Genomic DNA, 25639 nt, shown 5'->3' with positions numbered 1-25639 from the left:
CTACAACAATTTAGAAATATAATTGAAAGGTTATTAGGCTATAGATATTATACCTTACAATTCCTATTACTTTAATCAACTCCAGATTTAAACAAATAATATATGTCAACTTAAAGGAGAAGTGTTTTTAATTTAAAAAGCGAGGACAGCAATAAACCACATATATAAGCTGTCTCTTTTTATCAATCATAATAAAAGTTATATTTTAGTATTAATTCATTTTTTTGACAGAAGATACTTCATTACAGTGTATAAAAGCATAACCTTTTCAGACATAATTCACACACTTGTGACTTATGTTATCTAAGTATTAATTTGTACTTTATGCTTAAGCACTGCTCCTATAGGTCACCTACTTATTTCTATAATAACAAGACAAGGTACCTTAGGAGAAAATAAGTCCCCAAATAAAGAAATAACAACAATTGATTTGTGGTTTGCTCCTAATCCTTTGATTACAAATTTAAACAATACATAGGCTTATGAAATACTAACTTGAAATACAAACTGCTTCTTTAAATCTATTTATTATAATTTAACTTTAGTGACTATGCATATAACTTATTTTAAAACATCACATGTAATTTCAATACTTTACCAGATAAACAAATCAATGTTCAATATTCTTCAACTGGAATGATTTCACCTCAGAATAACAAAATTTGGGCAGCCAAAAGTTTAGTGAGAGTTAGCCAGCAGCAGCCTTTCAGTAGGTTAGCCTCTTCTCTCTCTCAAAGCATGGGGTTAAATCATCTGATATCACCCCGCCCTTTTTTTGTTTAGTAACCATGATTGGTGAAATTGGAAACGCCCAAACGGAAACATTGTCTCGGATTGGCCCTTTGAAATTGAACATGGATTGGTTCATCTTGTGAATGGAGGTTGCCAAGGAGATGCATTCTTTAACAGCCAATCATCTCCTGGCTGCAATATCTGCATCTGTCCATCGGGGGGCCACATGACACACATAACAAATACACCTAACCATTTCTAAACATTTGAAAGAGATTATTTCTTTAAAATATGTAATAACTGCCATAATTTATTGCATTAGTAAGTTATATGTATTGTATGCATTGGGCTAGGTCACAATATTTATTCTGATCAATTTGACATGAAACACAGTATGCCCTTAACATTATATCATATTAAAGCAATTTAATACTGCTAATTATTCAAGATTAATGGCATTTATATATCTGTTATATATGTGTTCACACAACTATAGCATGTTTCACATTTCTGTGCATTTCTTCCTGGATATATGAATCCTGTCTGAGTAGATCTGAAATAAAAATAAGTGTAATTAATTATTTCTTTCCAGGTCCACAAATATCTATTCCACAAATATCTATTCATATTCTTAAAAACACAGAGGTTGAGATATTTTATGCTTTCAATATATATATATATATATAAATATATATATATATATATATATATATATATATATATATATATATATATATATATATATATACACACATTCACTTCTATGCAGTATCTTGTATTTATCTTATATATATATATATATATATATATATATATATATGTAATTCAAATATGGGATTATTACAAATTTCATTCAATCTTTTACTTTCCATATATATGTTCATGTGTTTATATTTAATATCACTTAAATAGTCTCATATCCATCAAAATATATGCTGAAGTGTATTCTACTTGCATATAATATAGTTGTTTGAAACATGTAAGTCATGTGCTTTCACTGTGTGTTATCCTCCCCCAGACGCAACGTCTACATTTTGTATATTTCAGTGTTAGCATTGCACAGCAGGACTCATTTGCACCTGAGTGTGAGGCTAAGGTTTTCCCAAGACATGTCACTTTAAACTAGAATAACAGGTTCCTCTGTGAGGAGTAGGGAGTTTATCACGCATTTCCAGGTAGCAAAACATATTGTATCCTGAGATGGCTGTTAAAGTTAAATAAGCCAAATGTTTATTTCCCTCACTGGGGTGTTGAGAATAATTTTGCATACTAAATGAACATGAGTTTGCACTTCCAATTAAGAGCAAATGCTTCCCTTTTGTTTCTTGGGACATCCTGTCTGCAATTTTAGTCTTGAGATATGCTCAGTGGGGGAGAATTAACCATGATTGAAGTCAGTTTGTCTGAAAGAAATGAATCATTTTCTACTGACCCAATCAGATATGAATAAATATATATATTTATTAACCTTAAAATATATGATTACAATATATATTTATTTACCTTACATATACCTTGACAGACCATAGTGTCACTTAAAGAACTCATTATTTCATCATTGATATAAACACATAACTATTGTATGAAACACATCCCTGTATACTGCTCATATTCAAATCCCTCATAGACCAACTCACTATGTGCACATGCATGTTATAGAGTTTTATCATGTTAAGCAGTATAGGCCCTAGCATGTATCAATGTACATTGTATGCCCACATGTACATACAGTCAGGCAAAAAAGTATTTAGTCAGCCACCAATTGTACAAGTTCTCCCACTTAAGAAAATGAGAGAGGCCTGTAATTTTCATCATAGGTATACCTTAACTATGAGAGACAAAATGTGAAAACAAATCCAGACAATCACATTGTCTGATTTGGAAAGAATTTATTTGCAAATTATGAGCGAAAATAAGTATATTACTTTGTTATATATCATTTGTTGGCAATGACAGAGGTCAAACGTTTTCTGTAAGTCTTCACAAGGTTGTCACACACTGCTGATGGTATGTTGGCCCATTCCTGCATGAAGATCTCATAATCTTTTTTAAACATACATATTACATTGTACCAATGTCCTTTTATTGACCTTATCAGTTTCTGGGACTGAGGCACGGTATTGTATCTCTCGAGCTGACAGGTTGAGCCATAAAGGTCTGTTCCTGTATACTACACAGGATTTATGAGGGGGGCTGGCATTTCAAAGGGAACACAAAGAAACACAAGACACAGTTCTTTCTCCAACATTGGTGTGTCCGGTCCACGGCGTCATCCTTACTTGTGGGATATTCTCTTCCCCAACAGGAAATGGCAAAGAGTCCCAGCAAAGCTGGTCACATGATCCCTCCTAGGCTCCACCCACCCCAGTCATTCTCTTTGCCGTTGCACAGGCAACATCTCCACGGAGATGGTTAAGAGTTTTTTGGTGTTTAAATCTAGTTTTTATTCTTCTATCAAGTGTTTGTTATTTTAAAATAGTGCTGGTATGTACTATTTACTCTGAAACAGAAAAGGATGAAGATTTCTGTTTGTAAGAGGAAGATGATTTTAGCAGACAGTAACTAAAATCGGTTGCTGTTTCCACATAGGACTGTTGAGATGAAGTAACTTCAGTTGGGGGAAACAGTTAGCAGACTTTTCTGCTTAAGGTATGACTAGCCATATTTCTAACAAGACTGTGTAATGCTGGAAGGCTGTCATTTCCCCTCATGGGGACCGGTAAGCCATTTTCTTAGTCAAAAACAAACAGAATAAAGGGCTTATTATGGGCTAAAAAACTGGTAGACGTTTTTATGGGCTAAATCGATTGCTTTATTTGTGCATATTATTCAGATTTAGGCTAATAATTGGCATTTATAATCTTGGGGAACGTTTATAAAACGGCAGGCACTGTATTGGACACCTTTTTCAGTCAGGGGGCCTTTCTAGTCATAGACTGAGCCTCATTTTCGTGCCATTAATGCGCAGTTGTTTTTTGAGAGCAGGGCATGCAGATGCATGTGTGAGGATCTAAGAATCTCTGAAAAAGCTTTTAGAAGGCGTCATTTGGTATCGTATTCCCCTCAGGGCTTGGTTGGGTCTTAGCAAAGACTATATCTGGGACTGTATAGGGGTTAAATTGAAAAACGGCTCCGGTTCCGTTATTTTAAGGGTTAAAGCTCTGAAATTTGGTGTGCAATATTTTTAAGGCTTTAAGACACTGTGGTGAAATTTTGGTAATTTTTGAACAATTCCTTCATACTTTTTCACATATTCAGTAATAAAGTGTTTTCTGTTTGAAATTTAAAGTGACAGTAACGGTTTTATTTTAAAACGTTTTTTGTGCTTTGTTGACAAGTTTAAGCCTGTTTAACATGTCTGTACCTTCAGATAAGCTATGTTCTATATGTATGAAAGCCAATGTGTCTCCCCATTTAAATTTATGTGATAATTGTGCCATAGCGTCCAAACAAAGTAAGGACAGTACTGCCACAAATAATGATATTGCCCAAGATGATTCCTCAAATGAGGGGAGTAAACATGATAGTACATCATCTCCTACTGTGTCTACACCAGTTTTGCCCATGCAGGAGGCCCCTAGTACATCTAGTGCGCCAATACTTATTACCATGCAACAATTAACGGCTGTAATGGATAACTCCATAGCAAATCTTTTATCCAAAATGCCTACTTATCAGAGAAAGCGCGATTACTCTGTTTTAAACACTGACGAGCAAGAGGACGCTGATGATAATTGTTCTGTCATACCCTCACACCAATCTGAAGGGGCCATGAGGGAGGTTTTGTCTGAGGGAGAAATTTCAGATTCAGGAAAAATTTCTCATCAAGCTGAACCTGATGTTGTGACATTTAAATTTAAATTAGAACATCTCCGCGTACTGCTTAAGGAGGTATTATCTACTCTAGATGATTGTGACAATTTGGTCATTCCAGAGAAATTATGCAAGATGGACAGGTTCCTAGAGGTTCCGGTGCCCCCCGACGCTTTTCCTATACCCAAGCGGGTGGCGGACATAGTAAATAAAGAGTGGGAAAAGCCCGGCATACCTTTTGTTCCTCCCCCTATATTTAAGAAATTATTTCCTATGGTCGACCCCAGAAAGGACTTATGGCAGACAGTCCCCAAGGTCGAGGGGGCAGTTTCTACTCTAAACAAACGCACTACTATTCCTATCGAAGATAGTTGTGCTTTCAAAGATCCTATGGATAAAAAATTGGAAGGTTTGCTTAAAAAGATTTTTGTACAGCAAGGCTACCTTCTACAACCAATTTCATGCATTGTTCCTGTCACTACGGCAGCGTGGTTCTGGTTCGAGGAACTAGAAAAGTCGCTCAGTAGAGAAACTCCATATGAGGAGGTTATGGACAGAGTTCACGCAATTAAATTGGCCAACTCTTTTATTTTAGATGCCGCTTTGCAATTAGCAAAATTAGCTGCGAAAAATTCAGGGTTTGCTATCGTGGCGCGCAGAGCGCTTTGGCTAAAGTCTTGGTCAGCGGATGTGTCATCCAAGACAAAATTGCTTAACATTCCTTTCAAAGGTAAAACTTTATTTGGACCTGATTTGAAAGAGATTATTTCAGACATCACTGGGGGAAAGGGCCACGCCCTTCCACAGGATAGGTCTTTTAAGGCTAAAAATAAACCTAATTTTCGTCCCTTTCGCAGAAATGGACCAGCCTCTAATTCTGCATCCTCTAAGCAAGAGGGTAATGCCTCACAACCCAAACCAGCATGGAAACCAATGCAAGGCTGGAACAAGGGTAAGCAGGCCAAGAAGCCTGCCACTGCTAACAAAACAGCATGAAGGAGTAGCCCCCGATCCGGGACCGGATCTGGTGGGGGGCAGACTTTCTCTCTTTGCTCAGGCTTGGGCAAGAGATGTTCAGGATCCTTGGGCGCTAGAAATAGTTTCTCAAGGTTATCTCCTGGAATTCAAGGAACTACCCCCAAGGGGAAGGTTCCACAAGTCTCACTTATCCTCAAACCAAATAAAGAGACAGGCATTCTTACATTGTGTAGAAGACCTGTTAAAGATGGGAGTGATACACCCAGTTCCAATAAAGGAACAAGGAATGGGATTTTATTCCAATCTGTTCGTAGTTCCCAAAAAAGAGGGAACGTTCAGACCAATTTTGGATTTGAAGATCCTAAACAAATTTCTCAGGGTACCATCGTTCAAAATGGAAACCATTCGAATGATTCTACCCACCATCCAGGAAAGTCAATTTATGACTACCGTGGATCTAAAGGATGCGTACCTACATATCCCTATCCACAAGGAACATCATCAGTTCCTAAGGTTCGCTTTTCTGGACAAACATTACCAGTTTGTGGCTCTTCCATTCGGATTAGCCACTGCTCCAAGGATTTTCACAAAGGTGCTAGGGTCCCTTCTAGTGGTTCTAAGACCAAGGGGCATTGCAGTAGTACCTTACTTGGACGACATTCTAATACAAGCGTCGTCCCTGTCAAAGGCAAAGGCTCATACGGACATCGTTCTAGCCTTTCTCACATCTCACGGATGGAAGGTGAACAAAGAAAAGAGTTCTCTGTCCCCGTCAACAAGAGTTCCCTTCTTGGGAACAATAATAGATTCCTTAGAAATGAGGATTTTTCTGACAGAGGTCAGAAAATCAAAACTTCTAAGCTCTTGTCAAGTGCTTCATTCTGTTCCTCGTCCTTCCATAGCGCAGTGCATGGAAGTAATAGGATTGATGGTTGCAACAATGGACATAGTTCCCTTTGCACGAATTCATTACAACTGTGCATGCTCAAACAGTGGAATGGGGATTATACAGACTTGTCTCCAATGATTCAAGTAGATCAAAAGACCAGAGATTCACTCCGTTGGTGGCTGACCCTGGACCATCTGTCTCAGGGAATGAACTTCCGCAGGCCAGAGTGGGTCATTGTCACGACCGACGCCAGTTTAGTGGGCTGGGGTGCGGTCTGGGAATCCCTGAAAGCTCAGGGTCTATGGTCTCAGGAGGAGTCTCTTCTCCCGATAAACATTCTGGAACTGAGAGCGATATTCAATGCTCTCAGAGCTTGGCCTCAACTAGCAAAGGCCAAATTCATAAGGTTCCAATCAGACAACATGACGACTGTTGCTTATATCAATCATCAAGGGGGAACAAAGAGTTCCCTGGCGATGAAAGAAGTGACCAAAATAATTCAATGGGCGGAGGATCACTCCTGCCACTTGTCTGCGATCCACATCCCAGGAGTGGAAAATTGGGAAGCGGATTTTCTGAGTCGTCAGACATTTCATCCGGGGGAGTGGGAACTCCATCCGGAAATCTTTGCCCAAATAACTCAATTATGGGGCATTCCAGACATGGATCTGATGGCGTCTCGTCAGAACTTCAAGGTTCCTTGCTACGGGTCCAGATCCAGGGATCCCAAGGCGACTCTAGTAGATGCACTAGTAGCACCTTGGACTTTCAACCTAGCTTACGTATTCCCACCGTTTCCTCTCATTCCCAGGCTGATAGCCAGGATCAATCAGGAGAGGGCCTCGGTGATCTTGATAGCTCCTGCGTGGCCACGCAGGACTTGGTATGCAGACCTGGTGAATATGTCATCGGCTCCACCATGGAAGCTACCTTTGAGACAGGACCTTCTTGTTCAAGGTCCATTCGAACACCCAAATCTGGTCTCCCTCCAACTGACGGCTTGGAGATTGAACGCTTGATTCTATCAAAGCGTGGGTTTTCAGATTCGGTGATAGATACTCTGGTTCAGGCCAGAAAACCTGTAAATATAAAAATTTACCATAAAATATGGAAAAAATATATCTGTTGGTGTGAATCCAAAGGATTCCCATGGAATAAGATAAAAATTCCTAAGATTCTCTCCTTTCTTCAAGAAGGCTTGGAGAAAGGATTATCTGCAAGTTCTCTAAAGGGACAGATCTCTGCTTTATCGGTCTTACTACACAAAAGACTGGCAGCTGTGCCAGATGTTCAAGCTTTTGTTCAGGCTCTGGTTAGGATCAAGCCTGTTTACAGACCTTTGACTCCTCCCTGGAGTCTAAATCTAGTTATTTCAGTTCTTCAAGGGGTTCCGTTTGAACCCTTACATTCCATAGATATTAAGTTACTATCTTGGAAAGTTTTGTTTTTGGTTGCAATTTCTTCTGCTAGAAGAGTTTCAGAGTTATCTGCTCTGCAGTGTTCTCCTCCTTATCTGGTGTTCCATGCAGATAAGGTGGTTTTGCGTACTAAGCCTGGTTTTCTTCCTAAAGTTGTTTGTAACAAAAATATTAACCAGGAGATAGTTGTACCTTCTTTGTGTCTGAATCCAGTTTCAAAGAAGGAACGTTTGTTACACAATTTGGACGTTGTCCGTGCTCTAAAGTTCTATTTAGAGGCTACTAAAGATTTCAGACAAACATCTTCCTTGTTTGTTGTTTATTCTGGTAAAAGGAGAGGTCTAAAAGCGACTTCTACCTCTCTTTCCTTTTGGCTTAAAAGCATTATCCGATTGGCTTATGAGACTGCCGGATGGCAGCCTCCTGAAAGAATCACAGCTCACTCCACTAGGGCTGTGGCTTCCACATGGGCCTTCAAGAACGAGGCTTCTGTTGACCAGATATGTAAGGCAGCGACTTGGTCTTCACTGCACACTTTTGCCAAATTTTACAAATTTGATACTTTTGCTTCTTCGGAGGCTATTTTTGGGAGAAAGGTTTTGCAAGCTGTGGTGCCTTCCGTTTAGGTGACCTGATTTGCTCCCTCCCTTCATCCGTGTCCTAAAGCTTTGGTATTGGTTCTCACAAGTAAGGATGACGCCGTGGACCGGACACACCAATGTTGGAGAAAACAGAATTTATGCTTACCTGATAAATTACTTTCTCCAACGGTGTGTCCGGTCCACGGCCCGCCCTGGTTTTTTAATCAGGTCTGATGAATTATTTTCTCTAACTACAGTCACCACGGTACCATATGGTTTCTCCTATATATATTTCCTCCTGTCCGTCGGTCGAATGACTGGGGTGGGCGGAGCCTAGGAGGGATCATGTGACCAGCTTTGCTGGGACTCTTTGCCATTTCCTGTTGGGGAAGAGAATATCCCACAAGTAAGGATGACGCCGTGGACCGGACACACCGTTGGAGAAAGTAATTTATCAGGTAAGCATAAATTCTGTTTTTTGAAAAAACAAATGATTTTTAGCTCACAGGCTAAAGAGAATTAACCCCTTAGCAGCTAAATCCTTAGGTATTCGTGACAGTACTAAGTTGGGTTTTCTTCTTAAAGTGATTTCGGATAGAAATATTAATCAGGAAATTGTTGTTCCTGTATGTCCTAATCCCATGCTCTAAAATTCTACCTACAGGCGACTACGGATTATCGCCAGTCCTCTGCACTGTTTGTTTGTTTCTCTGGAAAGTGTAAAGGTCAGAAGGCTACTGCTACTTCTCTTGCCATCTGGTTGAGATGTATAATCTTTTTTGCTTATGAGACTGCTGGTCAGCAGCCTCCTGAGAGAATTACGGCTCATTCTATGAGGGCTGTTTCCTCTTCTTGGCCTTTTAAAAATGAAGCTTCTGTGGAACAGATTTGCAAGGCTGCAACTTGGTCCTCTCTTCATACTTTTTCCAAATGTGATACTTTTTCCTCGGCTGCGTCTTCTTTTGGGAGAAAGGTTCTTCAAGCAGTGGTGCCTTCTGTTTAGGTCTTCCTGTCTTGTTTTCCCTCCCTAGTCATCCCGTGTCCTCTAGCTTGGGTATTGGTTCCCACTAGTAATTGATGACGTTGTGGACTCTCCATATCTTAGGAAAGAAAACAAAATGTATGCTTACCTGATACATTTCTCTCTTTCCAGATATAGAGAGTCCACAACCCCACCCTTATTTAAAGTGAAAGGTCAATTTTAATGAATTAGTGCCCGGTTTGTAATAAACCTATTAAAAACAAGGGCACTTTAATTCATCAAAATTGACATTTCCCTGATTTCTTCAAAAACGTACCTTTTAATTCTTAATGCCACTCCAGCGATTCCCCCGGCCATTGGAAGCCTCTGCTGACATCAGAAAAGATTAATCGGGCTTCCTCCAATCACAACCACCCCCCCCCCCCAAGGGAATCTTGGCCTGATGCAACGCTGTGAATGGAGGAAGCCAGATTCGTCATTTTGAACCCGCAAAGACGGCTTGCGACGGGCGGAGGACGAGCTGGAGCGGCTGCCAGGATTAAAAGGTACGTTTTTGAAGTAAATAGGGAAATTAAATAATTAGGATTATTAAAAAACGGGCACTAATTCATCAAAATTGACCTTCACTTTAAGACAGTTATTTTTGACTACACCTCAGGCACCTATATACCTTTGTGTTATTCCTTTTTCCATTTCCCTTCAGTCGAATGACTGGGGATTGTGGGTAGGGGAGTGACACTTAACAGCTTTGCTGTGGTGCTCTTTGCCTCCTCCTGCTGGCCTGGAGTGATATTCCCACTAATAATTGACAACGTTGTGGACTCTCCATATCAGGAAAGCATAAATTTAGTTTTTTTAATCTATGGTTTATTCCCATCTATTTAATACTGTATAATCATCTTCAGGCACCCTGTGCATAGGAATATTAGTCACAGATAGGTACTGTGTTAATGTTTACACAAACTAGTCACAATGTGTTACAATTTTGTTTAAGCAATTGGATATTGCTACATCTGATGGAGATTACTAACATAATAGGTAAATCAAAAATGTGATCAACAGTGGTAGATGTGCATATATTACTTGCTACTTAAGGGAGTAATAGAATCATTAATTAACTTTGTGAACAGATAAGTTTGCCTTATACTTTACACACCCTTACTTAAATACTTTACCAGACACTTCTATTTAAATAGTTATCCCTGACCCTTTGTCTTCTCCTATTGCTTAGGATTATTCCAGTAGTTATATAATTACCACCAATGATTTACCTACACTATGACAAATATTTGTGTAATTGTTAATTAGGGCTATGGCCCATTGTGACTATATTAATAAGTAAACTTGTGAATCTAATTTCCTATGATGTGATTTTAACCTGCGCTAGCCGTGTACAGCTTAGCTTAATGCCAAATAAGGGATTTTACATTTTGGAATAAAAACTGTAGTTTATATTGTTTCCATTTCTTTCTGTCTTTATAAAAGATATAGCATTTTGTGCATTTTTTCACTGTGGCCTTCCTTTGTTCCTTGAGATGAAATGCATTTACAAACAAACAGCTAGATTACGAGTTTTGCGTTATGAGTGAAAAAGAATTGTTAGGCTTCATAACAATGTTTTTTCCCTAACGCCGCTATTACAAGTCTTGTCAGAATAGGTGTACCGCACACCTTTTTGGCCGTCACGCAACGTCAGTACTGCACTTTTAAAAAAAAAAAGTCCTTTTTCAATGGGATTCCCATACCGCCGGTATTACTAGTTTTGCTGTGAGGCCAAAAAGTGAGCGGTACAGCCTAAAATGACAAGAGCCGTAACACAAAACTCATAACTAAAGTGCTACAAAGTACACTAACACCCATAAACTACCTATTAACTCCTAAACCGAGGCCCTCCCGCATAGCAAACACTATAATAAAATTATTAACCCCTAATCTGCCAATCCGCCACTTAAAAAATGTATTATCCCCTATTCCACCGCTCCCTGACAAAGTCACCACTATAATAAACCTATTAACCTCTAAACCACCGCCCTCCCGCATCGCAAACACTATTTAAATATTATTAACCTCTAATCTGCAGTCCGCCAACACCGCTGCTTTAATAAACCTAACCCCCACAATGAAATATACTAAAATAAACTATTAACCCCTAAACCTCTGGCCTCCAACATCACTACATAAATATATTAACCCCTAAACCTAACCCTAGCTTAACCCTAAGCCTAACACCACCTAACCTAAATATAATTAAAATAAATCTAAATATACCTTACAATTATTACCTAAATAATTCCTATTTAAAACTAAATACTTACCTATAAAATAAAACATAAGCTAGCTACAAAATAAATAATAGTTACATTGTAGCTAGCTTAGGTTTTATTTTTATTTTACAGGTAAGTTTGTATTTATTTTAACTAGGTTGACTAGTTAGTAAATAGTTAACTATTTACTAACTACCTAGCTAAAATAAATACAAACTTACCTGTAAAATAAAACCTAACCTGCCTTACACTAAAACCTAACATTACAATAAAATAAATTAAATTAATAAAATACAATTATCTAATTTACAAAAAAAACAAAATTATCAAAAATGAAAACAAATTACTCCTTATCTAATAGCCCTATCAAAATAAAAAAGCCCCCCCCAAATTAAAAACCCTAGCCTTCACTAAACTGCCAATGACCCTTAAAAGGGCCTTTTGCAGGGCATTGCCCCAAATAAATCAGCTCTTTTACCTGTAAAAAAAAATACAAACAGCCCCCCAACAGTAAAACCCACCACCCACCCAACCAAACCCCCCAAATAAAAACCTATGTAAATAATCCGAAACTAGCCATTGCCCTGAAAAGGGCATTTGGATGGGCATTGCCCTTAAAAGGGCATTTAGCTCTTTTACATTGCCCAAAGTCCCTAATCTAAAAATAAAACCCACCCAATAAACCTTTAAAAAAAACTAACACTAACCCCCGACGATCCACTTACAGTTTTCAAAGACCGGACATCCATCCTCATCCAATCTAGCAGAAGTCTTCATCCAAGTGGGCAGAAGTTAAAAAATAAAAACTGCAGGTCTGTTATTTTAGAAATTCTGGTAAAATCTTATATTTTTGGCTTTTTACAAAGTATGGATTTATGTTAAAAAATGACAGAGCAATATGTTTTGTGTATATAATTATATATTATGTGTATGGAAATAAATGTTACATAATGATGGCCCCATCAAGTAATACAGTGACTAATTACAAAAGCACACAGTTAGTGGCAGAGTACAGCAATTTATATGTGTAGAATTGTGTTTATGTATGTATATATATATATATATATATATATATATATATATATATATATATATATAATGTTTGCTAGATAGATTAGAAAAAGAAACAGTACAGTTAGTTAACAAACAATAAAAGGGACAAATGATTCATATTGAAATACTCAGCATTGTATCACATACTCTATGTATCTAATAACATATTAATATTATATGTCTGTTTGCAACTAAATTGTGTTAAAATAATTATTGCCATCAATAAACACATAATATAATGCTGTATCCTGAGATATTTTAGGACACAACAGAAAAATCTCTCACATTTAAATAAACAGTTTGTTTCCTCCTTACTTATCCATATGATAATCACACCCTGAGGGGGAGGCAGGGACTCTGTATTCATGTGACACCAGAGGGGACAATAGACATCTATATGAGAACAAAAGTCCAGGTGTGACCCTCTCATTGTCTCCCAACTGACAAGTTGTACTCATGTGAGTCACACAGAGAAAGGTGACACCCCCACATTAGTATAAATGTCTGTGTAACACTCAGTGATATCACAGGAGGAACCAGAGAGACTTCATACTTACAGAGCTTCTGCTAAACGGTAATGTGCAAAACCTGAGGGGTTGTTCCTGTTATCCAATGAGATTCTTAAAGTGACACTAAACCCAATTTTTTTCTTTCATGATTCAGATAGAGAATGCAGTTTTAAGCAACTTTCTATTTTACTCCTATTATCAATTTTTCTTCATTCTCTTGCTTTCTTTATTTGAAAAAGAATGCATCTAAGCTAAGGAGCCAGCAATTTTTGGTTCAGGCCACTGGACAGCACTTGTTTATTGGTGCTGTCCAATCAGCAAGGGCAACCTAGGTTGTGAACCAAAAATGGTCCGGCTTCTAAACTTGCATTCTTGCTTTTCAAATAAAGATAGCAAGAGAATGAAGACCAACTGATTATAGGAGTAAATTAGATAGTTGCTTAAAATTGCTGCTCTATCTGAATCATAAAAGAAAAAATTGGGTTCAGTGTCCCTTTAAGTATCAGCCAATTAGAATCCTGTATTTCCCTATAGGTTTATAATTAAGTATCAGACAATTAGAATCCTGTATTTCCCTATAGGTTTATAACTAAGTATCAGCCAATCAGAATCCTCTACTTCCCTATAGGTTTATAATTAAGTATCAGCCAATTAGAATCCTGTATTTCCCTATAGGTTTATAATTAAGTATCAGCCAATTAGAATCCTGTATTTCCCTATAGGTTTATAATTAAGTATCAGCCAATTAGAATCCTGTATTTCCCTATAGGTTTATAATTAAGTATCAGCCAATTAGAATCCTGTATTTCCCTATAGGTTTATAATTAAGTATCAGCCAATTAGAATCCTGTATTTCCCTATAGGTTTATAATTAAGTATCAGCCAATTAGAATCCTGTATTTCCCTATAGGTTTATAATTAAGTATCAGCCAATCAGAATCCTGTATTTCCCTATAGGTTTATAATTAACTGTAGAGCCCAGATAAACCATTGTCATTTAATATTAGTGTGAAGCTGCTATTTGCTCCAGTAATAAATATCACTCAGCTTATGGCCCTGTTGTATCAGTCTCATCACATTTACTGATCTAATGATAAATATCTTGTAATCTGCATATTATTTTATTTCTAATGAGGTTATTTTATAATACATTTCTTATTTCTATTAGCTGCACCTGTTTATCATCAGACGTTTATCCCACTGATCTGTGACTGATTCTTGTTGTTAGTAAAGACCTTAGTAAGTGTATTCTGCACCTTCAGCTGCTGCTGTTTATGTCACATGATCACAGACTTAAAGGGACAGTGTCCTGTAAATTTGTGTTTCCCTTAAAATAACAAGAAACCCCAAATGTTTTTCCTTATGTAAATAGAACATATCATTTTTAATAACTTTCCAACTGACTTCTATTGTGATATTTGCTTCATTCTCTAGATATTCTTTATTGAAGCAGCAGCAATGCACTACTGGGAGCTAGCTGAGCAGATAAGGTGAGCCAATGACAAGAGGCTTGTATGTGCCACTAATCAGCAGCTAGCGCACCATAGTGCATTATATGCTTTGCCACAAAGGTCCCCAAGGGAATAAAGCAGATTTGATAATAGAAGGTAATAGGAAAGTTGTTTAAATTTGAATAATAAAAGTTTAATTGTGACTTTGCTGTCCCTTTAATGAGTTTCTAATGACTTGTTTTACCGGTGTATAAAATAGTATAAAGTGTATGGGAAATTTCACCTTTAGCTTTATTTTTATATAAAATAACTGTTTGCTGTTTGTAATTTATTTTCATTATTAAATTGTACACAGCCTTTTAAATGACCTGAGGCTCCGGCTCCTACTTAGCATATGCAGGAGATCACATTATATAAACATATGAGTCTGTTATTGGCTGATAGCTGTCACATGGTACAGGAATCTGTTATTGGCTGATAGCTGTCACATGGTACAGGGGCAGAACTACATTTATCACATAACAATATATTGCTCTTTTTAAATTCATAGTAAGTTTTATTGCATTGTATTTTTATTATGCATTTGTGGTTTTGTAATTCTATATATTATGGTCCTTTTAAATGGACTGAACTTGCTAAAAGAACATCTCATTATATTATCACTATGTAAACACAAATGCTTATATTTTCTTAGCGTTATCTAAGTAAACAATTGAAATGAACATTTAAGCACCTATCTCTCCCACACCCCCTGCAGTGTGATTTAAGACAATTCAGTATTGACCAAGAGAAGTTAAAGGACTGGGGGTGGAGCACATGACAAAATGTCTGACAGTGAGAATTAGTAGGAAGTACAATACCAATACTGCAGTATCCAATTTAACTTAGATTTAAACAACTGATATTTAACATTTCTTTCAGGAGAAAATCTTGTTTCATATAAATGATAGAAAACAAAGATTATAATATATTTGTAAAGTTGTGATATGGAACCACTTAAATAGATTTTCTACCATTATGTTGTATAGATCTGGGAAGATTCATATTTAAGGGGTAATTATAACACTCACAGAGTTAACTGTACTAAATGCTTGTGCTGAATCAATAGCACATATGTAATAACCTAATCAGCTGATCTGTATCACATGAATTGTTATGTGTGCCTTTAATGATACCATACGTACAGTTAATCAGAACCATTATTTATTATTATCTGTCTAAACCATTTAATATACTTTTTACAGACACGGCCAGAGCACTGAGAGATATCAGGTGATTGATGTAACTGGAGTGAATAAGGGAACCTTCTTCCTGAGCACAGACATTGGAGCCGGTTATCAGCATGAACTCATATGTGTTAGGTGAGTAAAATAGATATTATGCTGACTTTAATTACTGGGAAAATAGAATAGATCACTCATTAAACAAATATAAAATATTATATTTATATCTGTATCTTTTAATAACATTTGTGTCAGTGATGTTATAAAGATGGAGCAACCCCCATTGGGCTGAGGAGAAGGGTAAAAAATACAACCACCCCTCTGTCCTTTTAGAGAGATCATGTCGAACAACTGCCTAACCTCACCCCCTGACCTGGTTCATTACTCAGAACACCTGCAACTCCACCTTCCCCTGCCCTGACCTCACTCATGGAACACCCATAACTTCACTTATGCCTACCTTTTTCCCATGTGTGTAAGGCGCACAACTCCCCTAGTGTTCCCCACACCAGAACCACCACTGATTTGTGTGTTTAATTTTACAGTGAGTATTATTAAACTAATAACGCTTTTGGCTGTTTATATAAATCAAACAACCACACCCTCTCAAAACATCTCACACTGATTATTAGTCTGTTATGATTAAGACATCATGTTCTCACCCAACTGGTTAAGACATCATGTTCTCACCCAACTGGTTGAGCATGAGCCGGGCAGGGCTGTATGTGCAGTTGCTTGTGCAATGTTAAATGAGGATGGCGGATGTCACCTCTCTTGCCCAGAATATTTATGTACTGGTTCCCTGGCTGAGAACATTATCCACAAGCACCTTGTTTAATGTGGCCCTATAACTTATTTTCATCAGTAATCAGTCATTTAGGTTACTATGATGTAGTAATGTTTACATTCTATGTCATCCTTTTTAATTTGTAGAAAAGAATGGGCAGACACTCCAAAAGTTCAATTCAATGTGCTTTTACTCAGGCAGCAGTACAAACAGAGCAACATTTCGGGGTTCACACCCCCTCCTTTTTAATTTGTGATTTACAGCTAAATAAATTAAAAAATTCAAAACGGAAGACATTTTTTAGAATAAAATAAGGTTTTTTTTATTGAGATGGATTATACAGTATTATATAATAAACATTCTTATTTTTCTTTATTCTATTTTTTTTTATGTAGACAAACACGTGAATAGTTCATATCTATCCTTTACTACAGGAAGCATCAGAATAATACCGCAAATTCCAAAAGTCTTAGACACTAATGACTATTCACAAACATTGGGGATATCACAGCAGATATTTAAAGAAGATGATGAATTAGCAGGAACTGGGAAGCAATCATTATGTACAGAGAGTAATTTAGACATCAAACAAAAGGACAACATTTCCGACTTATCTAGTGAAATGATTATCCCAAAAGATAACCTACACACATTTACTGAGATTTCAAAACATATTAAAGAAGGGAAAAGTCTACAGTCTAACCAAATGATTCAAACAAAGGAGAAACCTTTCAAATGTACAGAATGCGAAAAAAGCTTTAGATGGAAGTCTGATCTACTAGAACACCACAAAATTCACACAGGTGAGAAACCACACACATGTACTGAATGCGGCAAATGTTTTACACAAATGGGTCATTTGAAAACTCATAAAAAGTTTCACACAGGAGAAAAGCCTTTCACATGTACAGAGTGTGGAAAAAGTTTTACACAAAAGAAAGATCTGAAAAAGCATGAATGGATTCACACAGGAGTAAAGCCTTGCACATGTACAGAGTGTGGAAAAAGTTTTACACAAAAAAGTGATCTGAAAAAGCATGAAATGATTCACACAGGAGAAAAACCTTTCACATGTACAGAGTGTGGAAAAAGTTTTACACAAATGAGTAGTCTGAAAATTCATGAAAGGATTCACACAGGAGAAAAGCCTTTCACATGTACAGAGTGTGGAAAAAGTTTTACAGAAAAGAGTAATCTGAAAGCTCATGAAAGGAGTCACACAGGGGAAAAGCCTTTCACATGTACAGAGTGTGGAAAAAGTTTTACATAAATAAATAATCTGAAATATCATGAAAGGATTCACACAGGAGAAAAGCCTTTCACATGTACAGAGTGTGGAAAAAGTTTTACACTAAAGAGTAATCTGAAAATTCATGAAAGGAGTCACACAGGAGAAAAGCCTTTACATGTACAGAGTTTGGAAAAAGTTTTATACAAATGAAATTGCTGAAAACTCATGAAAGGAGTCACACAGGAGAAAAGCCTTTCACATGTACAGAGTGTGGAAAAAGTTTTACACAAATGAGTAATCTGAAAACTCATGAAAGGATTCATAAGGGAAGAAACGATTCGCATGTTTAGAAAGTAGGGTTGCCACCTTTTGCCCAGCCGATTCCCTGGCACTTTGCAAATGGGTTTGGTTGGGGTGTGGCTTCACACAACCTTAATAAAATATATTTTACTATTTTTTGGTATGCCATTAAAGGATTGAGTATTATAATGTTTAATTTAATACACACATAACAACGATAGCTAGATATAGTCAGATATATTTAGTTTGGTAGACAGACTGACAGAAAGGTATATACTTAAACAGAGAAACATTTATATATATATATATATGAATATATATATATATATATATATATATATATATATATATATATATATCCATCTAAAGGGGAGGAGAGTCCACGGCTTCATTTTTCACTTGTGGGAATTAAGAACCTGGCCACCAGGAGGAAGCAAAGACACCCTAGCTAAAGGCTTAAATTCCTCCCCCACTTCCCTCATCCCCCAATCATTCTTTGCCTTTCATCACAGGAGTATGGCAGAGGAATGCCGGAGTTTTGGAGTAGTTTCTTATGGAGGGTAGTACTCTTCGCAGTGGGACTGGAGTTTTAAGTAGTCCTGTCAGTCTCTCATTGAGAGCCTGGGTGAAAGTTAGAGTCCAGAGATGCAGGCAGTTTCTTTCTGCAAAACCATCCTGACTCAGATTAACAGCTCCTCAAGCAATCAGCGTTGCCTAACTTCGCTTCTCTGTCTGCTTTCTTCTCTCAAGTCCATGGCGGAGGCGATGCTACCATTCATCACACTTGAAAAGCTGTGTTCCTGTTCCATGGTGTAGATTCTGGTAAGATTGTTTCATTTTTTATTGATAATAATAATAATGATAACATAGAAGACAGGGTCACAGTGTGGGACCTTTTTATCTTTAAAGAAGGGTTAATATTCCTGGAAGAGAGATTATTGAACAGGAGGGGTTTATACATAATACTGTTTATTGTGTCATTGCTGCATTATGTGCAAGATGAGGCTCTGGCAATGGGTGGAACTTTCAGGTGGCTTGTGGAGATTTTGCGCAACTATTTTTGGAGCGTTTTTTCCAATTGCAGGGGCGGTCCTGCTAGGCATTCTGCTTGACGGGGCATGTCTATCTAGCCTTCTCTGTTGATCTGTGGCACAGGAGACATAGCATTTTCTGTAGTCCGGGTCCTAGGAGGTGGTGAGTTCCCCGGCCATTGGTGGTATAAGGTGCCATTTTATTGTAAAATAAATTAGTCTTCCCAGGAGGTACTGGTAGATCAGCCTGCTCAACTATGTTCCACATGCCTTGAAAAAGTTACAACATCCAAATGTAAATGGAAGTCTAGTACTACTGAGCCGTCCACCTCTGAGGGTTCTTCATCCTGCAAGGTGCTTTCCCTGCATTCATCTCCTATTGCACATACAGCACTCTGGGTCCAACCATTACTCCTTCAGGAGAGATTAATTGGCCGTCAGACTTTTGCGGACCAACTGGAATTGATGGTTTCTAAGGTGATCCATGCCTTACCATGTTCTGCTAAGCGCAAGCGTAGGGTGTATCAATGGCTGCTCGACCCAGGGTTTGTCCTCGACAATGGCTCCAGAGGCTCTATCTGAGGACAAGGCCCACTCCGAATCTTCGGTGGAGGCCCAGTCTGGATCAGAGTCTGTGTCATCTAAGTCTCCTGCTGCGGAGGAGCCTGGTTATAGGTTTAGGATGGAAAATTTACGTTTTCTGTTGCGACAGGTACTTGCTACTTTGGAGGTTCTAGAACCTAAGATCCCAAAGCAACCTGCAATTCCTAAGCTTGACAAGGTGTACGAGGACAGGGTGGAACCTCAGACTTTCCCGTCCCCGTTAAGATGACGAATATTATCAAGAATGAATGGGAGCGATTAGGGTCCCCCTTTCCCCCTTCTGTTTGTTTTTTCAGCACACAGGGTTTGTTTTTAAGTCTGCAATGGCTGTGGCGGCAGTCGCCGGTGCTGCAACATATTGGTGCGAATCCCTGTGTGATATGGTCAAAGGGGAGACATCCATCGACAAAATACAGGAGAAAATTAAGGTGCTGAAGGTCGCCAATTCTTTTATCTGTGATGCCAATATGCAAATTATTCACCTGAATGCGAAAGTATCAGGTTTTTCAGTTTTAGCGTGCAGGGCTCTGTGGCTAAAATCTTGGTCGGCGGACATGACCTCCAAGTCGAGGTTGTTGTCCCTGCCTTTTCAGGGAAAGATCCTGTTCGGTCCAGGATTGGATTCGATCATATCCACGGTTACGGGAAGCAAGGGAGCTTTCCTACCGCAGGATAAGAAGGCTAAGCCTAAGGAATCTACTTTTCGTCCCTTTCGTGAGGACAAGGCGTAGCGCCAGCAGCCCGCCGCAAAAGTGGACCAGTCCAAGGAATCTTGGAAACCAGCTCAATCTTGGAACAAGTCTAAGCAGAGCAAGAAGCCCGCCAAGTCTAAATCAGCATGAAGGGGCGGCCCCCGATCGGTTTCTGAATCACGTAGAGAGTAGATTATCTAAATTCTCAGACGTTTGGTTGCAGGACATTTAGGACCTTTGGGTTCTAGAGATTGTCTCCCAGGGTTAGAGGATAGGTTTCAGATCTCCTGTCAAACCTGTCTTCAAGACCAGAGAAGAGAGAGGCCTTTCTAGAGTGTGTAAGAGCTCTCACCTCTCTCGGGGTTATCATACCTGTACCCCTAGAAGAGAGGGGTCTAGGGTACTATTCCAATCCTTTTGTGGTCTCAAAGAAGGAGGGCACGTTCTGCCCGATTCTGGACCTAAAGTGTTTGAACAAGTTTCGGAGTGTTCCATCGTTCAAAATGGAAATGATCAGATCTATTCTGCCCCTAGTTCAAGAGGGACAGTTCATGACAACTATAGATTTGAAGAACGCTTACCTTCATGTGCCAATCCACAAAGACCACTTTAGGTTCCTGAAATTTGCATTTCTGTACCAACACTTCCATTTTGTGGCCCTTCCTTTTGGTCTGGCGTTGGCCCCAAGAGTCTTCACGAAGGTTGTGGGGGCACTACTAGCAGTGCCCAGATCCAAGGGCATTGCAGTGGCGCCTTATCTGGATGACATTTTAGTTCAGGCACCGTCGTTCAGCCTTGCAGAAGATCATTCGAGGGCTCTTCTCTTGCTTCTCCAATCTCACGGTTGGAAGATCAACTAAGGAAAAAGTTCCCTGCAACAACGTAGAGTTCCTGGGCACGATAATAGACTCTATGTCCATGAAGATTTTTCTCACGGATTGGCAGCGCAGGAAGCTTGCATCCACCTGTCTTGCCCTTCAGTCCTCCATAAGCCCATTGGTGGCTCAATGTATGGAGGTGATAGTTCTCATAGTGTCAAGCATAGATGTCATCCCATTCACCAGGTTCCACCTCAGACCTCTTCAATTGTGCATGTTGAGTCAATGGAATGGCGATCATTCACATCTTTCACAGCTGATATCCATGGATGCTCGGACTTGGAACTCCCTCCCTTGGTGAACCCGTCTGGAGCAATTGTCCATGGGGACATCCTTTTTGAGACAGTCTTGGGTGATTGTGACCACAATGGCACAAGGAAAGTGGTACAGGGAGGAGTCTCTCCTTCCGATCAACATCCTAGAACTACGAGCGATTTACAATGCTCTGAAGCCATGGCCTTCTCTAGGGTCAGTCAGATTAATAAGATTCCAGACCAACAACATTACCTCGGTGGCTTACATCAACCATCAAGGGGGTACGAGGAGCTCCATCGTGATGAGGGAGGTGTCTTGGATCTTAGAATGGGCAGAGTTCCACGACTGCTCACTCTCAGCTATTCACATACAAGGTGTGGACAACTGGGAACCGGATTTTCTCAGCAGACAATCCTTCCATCTGGGGGAATGGTCTCTCCACCCCGAGGTGTTTACGGAGAATTGTCACAAATGGGGAACGCCGGAGATAGATCTCATGGCATCCAGACTCAATTGCAAGCTACCTCGATATGGGTTGCGGTCCAGGGATCCATAGGCAGAGTTGATAGATGCCCTAGTGGTTCCTTGAGGATTCAGCCTAGCTTACATTTTTCCACCGCTCCCACATCTACCTCGAGTAGTGGCATGCATCAAACAGGAGCAGGCCTCGGCCATTCTGATTGCTACTTCGTGGTCACGGAGGTCGTGTTTTCCGGATCTGGTGGGGATGTCATCCTCTCCGCTGTGGAGGTTACCCTGTCGCAGGGATCTGCTGTCACAGGGTCCTTTTCAACATCGAAATCTAGATTCTCTGAGGCTGACTGCGTGGAGATTGAATGCCTAGTCTTAGCCAAGAGAGGCTTTTCTGAAAGTGTGATTGATACTCTAATTCAGGCAAGGAAGCCAGTCACTCGTCGCATCTACCATAAGGTGTGGAGGAATTACTTGTCCTGGTGTGAGAAGCATGGATATCCTTGGCATAAGGTGAAGGTATCCAAGATTCTGGCCTTTCTCCAGGATGGTTTGGAGAAGGGCCTTGCCGCTACTTCCTTGAAGGGACAGATTTCGGCTTTATCAGTTTTGGTGCATAGGAGACTCGCTGAGCTCCCTGACATTCAATCTTTTGTTCAGGCTCTGTCTAGAATCAGACCTGTTTTTCGACAGTCGGCTCTGCCTTGGAGTTTAAACTTAGTCCTTAGGGTTTTGCAAAGGGTTCTGTTCGAACTTATGCATTCCACTGACATTAAGATTCTGTCCTGGAAGGTTCTTTTCCTGTTGACCATTGCATCAGCATGCAGAGTATCTGAACTGGCTGCCTTGCAATATGATCCTCCTTATCTGGTGTTTCATGTGGATAAGGCTGTACTTCGCACTGGGTTGGGGTTTCTCCCCAAGGTGGTGTCTAACCGTAACATCAATCAGGAAATAGTGGTTCCTTCTTTGTGTCCTAACCCTTCTTCTTCTTCAAAGGAGAGGTTACTTCATAACTTGGATGTGGTTCGTGCCTTAAAGTTCTATCTTTAGGCTACAAGGGAATTCAGACAGTCTACATCGCTTTTTGTGGTGTATTCTGGAAAGGGCAGGGGGCAAAGGGCCTCTGCTACTGTCTTTTTGGTTGAGGAGCTTGATTCTCTTGGCTTACGCGACAGTGGGACATAAGCTTCCTTAGAGGATCACAATTCATTCAACTAGAACTGTGGCTTCGTCTTGGGCCTTCAAGAATCGGGTCTCTATGGAGCAAATTTGTAAGGTGGCTACCTGGTCTTCCTTACACACTTTTACAAAGTTTTACAAATTTTACGTTTTTGCTTCTGCGGAAGCTGTTTTTGGCTGTGGTGCCCTCAGACTAGGGTCTGCCTTTTACCCTCCCGGTTTCATTCAGTGTCCTCTAGATCTTGGGTAATGTTCCCAACTGTAAGGTGTTGGTTTCAGGGGGGGAGTGTCAGGTCAGGCCGAAGCCACGGGCCCACTGTACCACCTGAAGCAGATGTAGATTATCTGATAAGGATATCCTTAGAACAGACTCAGACCACACAGCAATGATCCAAAAACTATTCTTCTTTATTGAAAGACACACAACATGTCTTATAGGCACCAATTACAGTGTACACGGTTAACTTGATGACACGTTATGGTCGCGTCATTTTACACAGTTATACACAGTGTTATTCTGGAAAGTTACTAGCTCTAAACAATCTATGTAGTCATAACAAGAAATGCATCTGTGAGAACAACAAGGTCGGTTGACCATCTTATTGAGATAATACCCTCCTGGGCATAGTGCCAGGGACATTTACAAGGTTAGCTAGCTTTGCAGAATAAAATGACAAGCATATATTTCTCACTACATAATAACCCATTATAATAAAGTTTAATCATTACAGGATGTATGCAAAGAACAAGATGGCGCTAGTCAGGTTCATTAACCCTTAACATAACATCCTTTTATTCTAACAGAATAACATAAAAATAGAGAGGCGCAGAAAATGAGGAAGACCTTTAACAACAGTATGAGCATAATACTACGGTAACAGAACTCTATGTGAGAATACTAGAGAGAAAAATATTCACATGTCATGGTATAATTTTATAGGCCAATAGGGCACAATTTGTCACTGCACATAGGTGCGGCCTCTCCAATACCTTCCGTCTACCTCCCAGCATCCCCAAAACTACCGGTCTATCCGCACAAAGACCCAACCAGCCCCCCCATCTACCCCCAAACAATGCTGCATCTTTTATTTCTCCACCTGCATTGCTAGCACCCCCCAATATGTCCAACAGTTCTTTCTCCACAGTAAAGCATGACATGGTAACAGCACAACTGTCTCTAGGTGGCCTCTGATCACTTTAAGAACAGTCTTTGTCCTCTTAGAGCGCTCCACCTTCCTCAGACACTTTGCTTTAATACAGTTCATTTGCAGTAGGGGTGCAGGGAGATGCTGGACATCTGATGGTTTGTTCATGGGGTAGAAAAGGCAGCCAGTGGATCCCCATGGCAAGCAGACACTCGAGTCACAGGGAGTCTACGAAGGAAACAGAAACAGCACAAGATGAGTACACACCCCAATACAATCACAATTATGTCCAAATAAAACTTCTTTCATCTTTTTTTTTGTAAGCATCACAATTCCTTTAGCTTAACTCATCCTATGTCATTTAAAACCAAGAAAAAACATTGTTGATATATAATACAAACTAAATACATTGATACTTTTACAGAGAATAACCCACAGCTTCTCTATACAATTCCAATGATACTTCATGAATACTAAGCAAGTAAGCTTAGCTAGACTTCATCAAGAGGCCGAATGGCTATGCTAAAACTTATGCTAAGGCCTACCCTGTAGCAAAAATTAAAAAGGAAAACAGTCAATAAAAATGAATGAATTTCTTTACACTGTCACTTTGAACTACTAAAAAAATAAAAGAACCTAGTGTTGCTTAATTCAGCACATCATCTATCTATAATGTTTATAATTCCTCAACCATGATCCTAATAGTCAACAATCTCATCTGATATAAACACTACTAGTTTACTAATTATTTTATGCAACCTAAATTCTCTCACACTCCTGAATGAGGAAAGAATACAATCCTAACATCATTTAAAACTACAAAATCTTTTAAAAATAAACACATCTTAATGGTAAGAAAAATCCTTTCTTTGACAAACATCAGGAATTACCAAATTCACTTTGCAGATACCGTACCAATTAATAAAAGGGAAAAAATACTAGATATGTGCATGGCAAAAAAATTCGGTTCGGATCAATTCGGAATTTTTCGAAGTTCAGTTCGGATCGATTCGAATTCAGAAAATTTTGAATCGATTCGTTTCGGATTCGAAGAAATTCGGCTGGATTCAGTTCGGTTCGATTCGGAAATTCGGAATTTCGGTAAGTGTTAGGTGGGATTAGACTAGTATTATGTACTGTATATTAGGTGTAACCCATAGCAGAGTGATAT

At 39.1% G+C, this 25639-nt stretch overlaps 1 pseudogene; it reads left to right on the top strand.

The window, feature by feature from the left end:
- Positions 1–18384, top strand: part of LOC128661260 (zinc finger protein 729-like) — a 114557-nt pseudogene extending 96173 nt beyond the window's left edge.
- Positions 18385–25639: the final 7255 nt, after the last annotated feature.

The sequence above is a fragment of the Bombina bombina genome, chromosome 5 (assembly GCF_027579735.1).
Source record: "Bombina bombina isolate aBomBom1 chromosome 5, aBomBom1.pri, whole genome shotgun sequence".
In the NCBI taxonomy this organism is placed as follows: Eukaryota; Metazoa; Chordata; class Amphibia; order Anura; family Bombinatoridae; genus Bombina; species Bombina bombina.
This window is presented reverse-complemented; position numbering and strand designations above follow the sequence as displayed.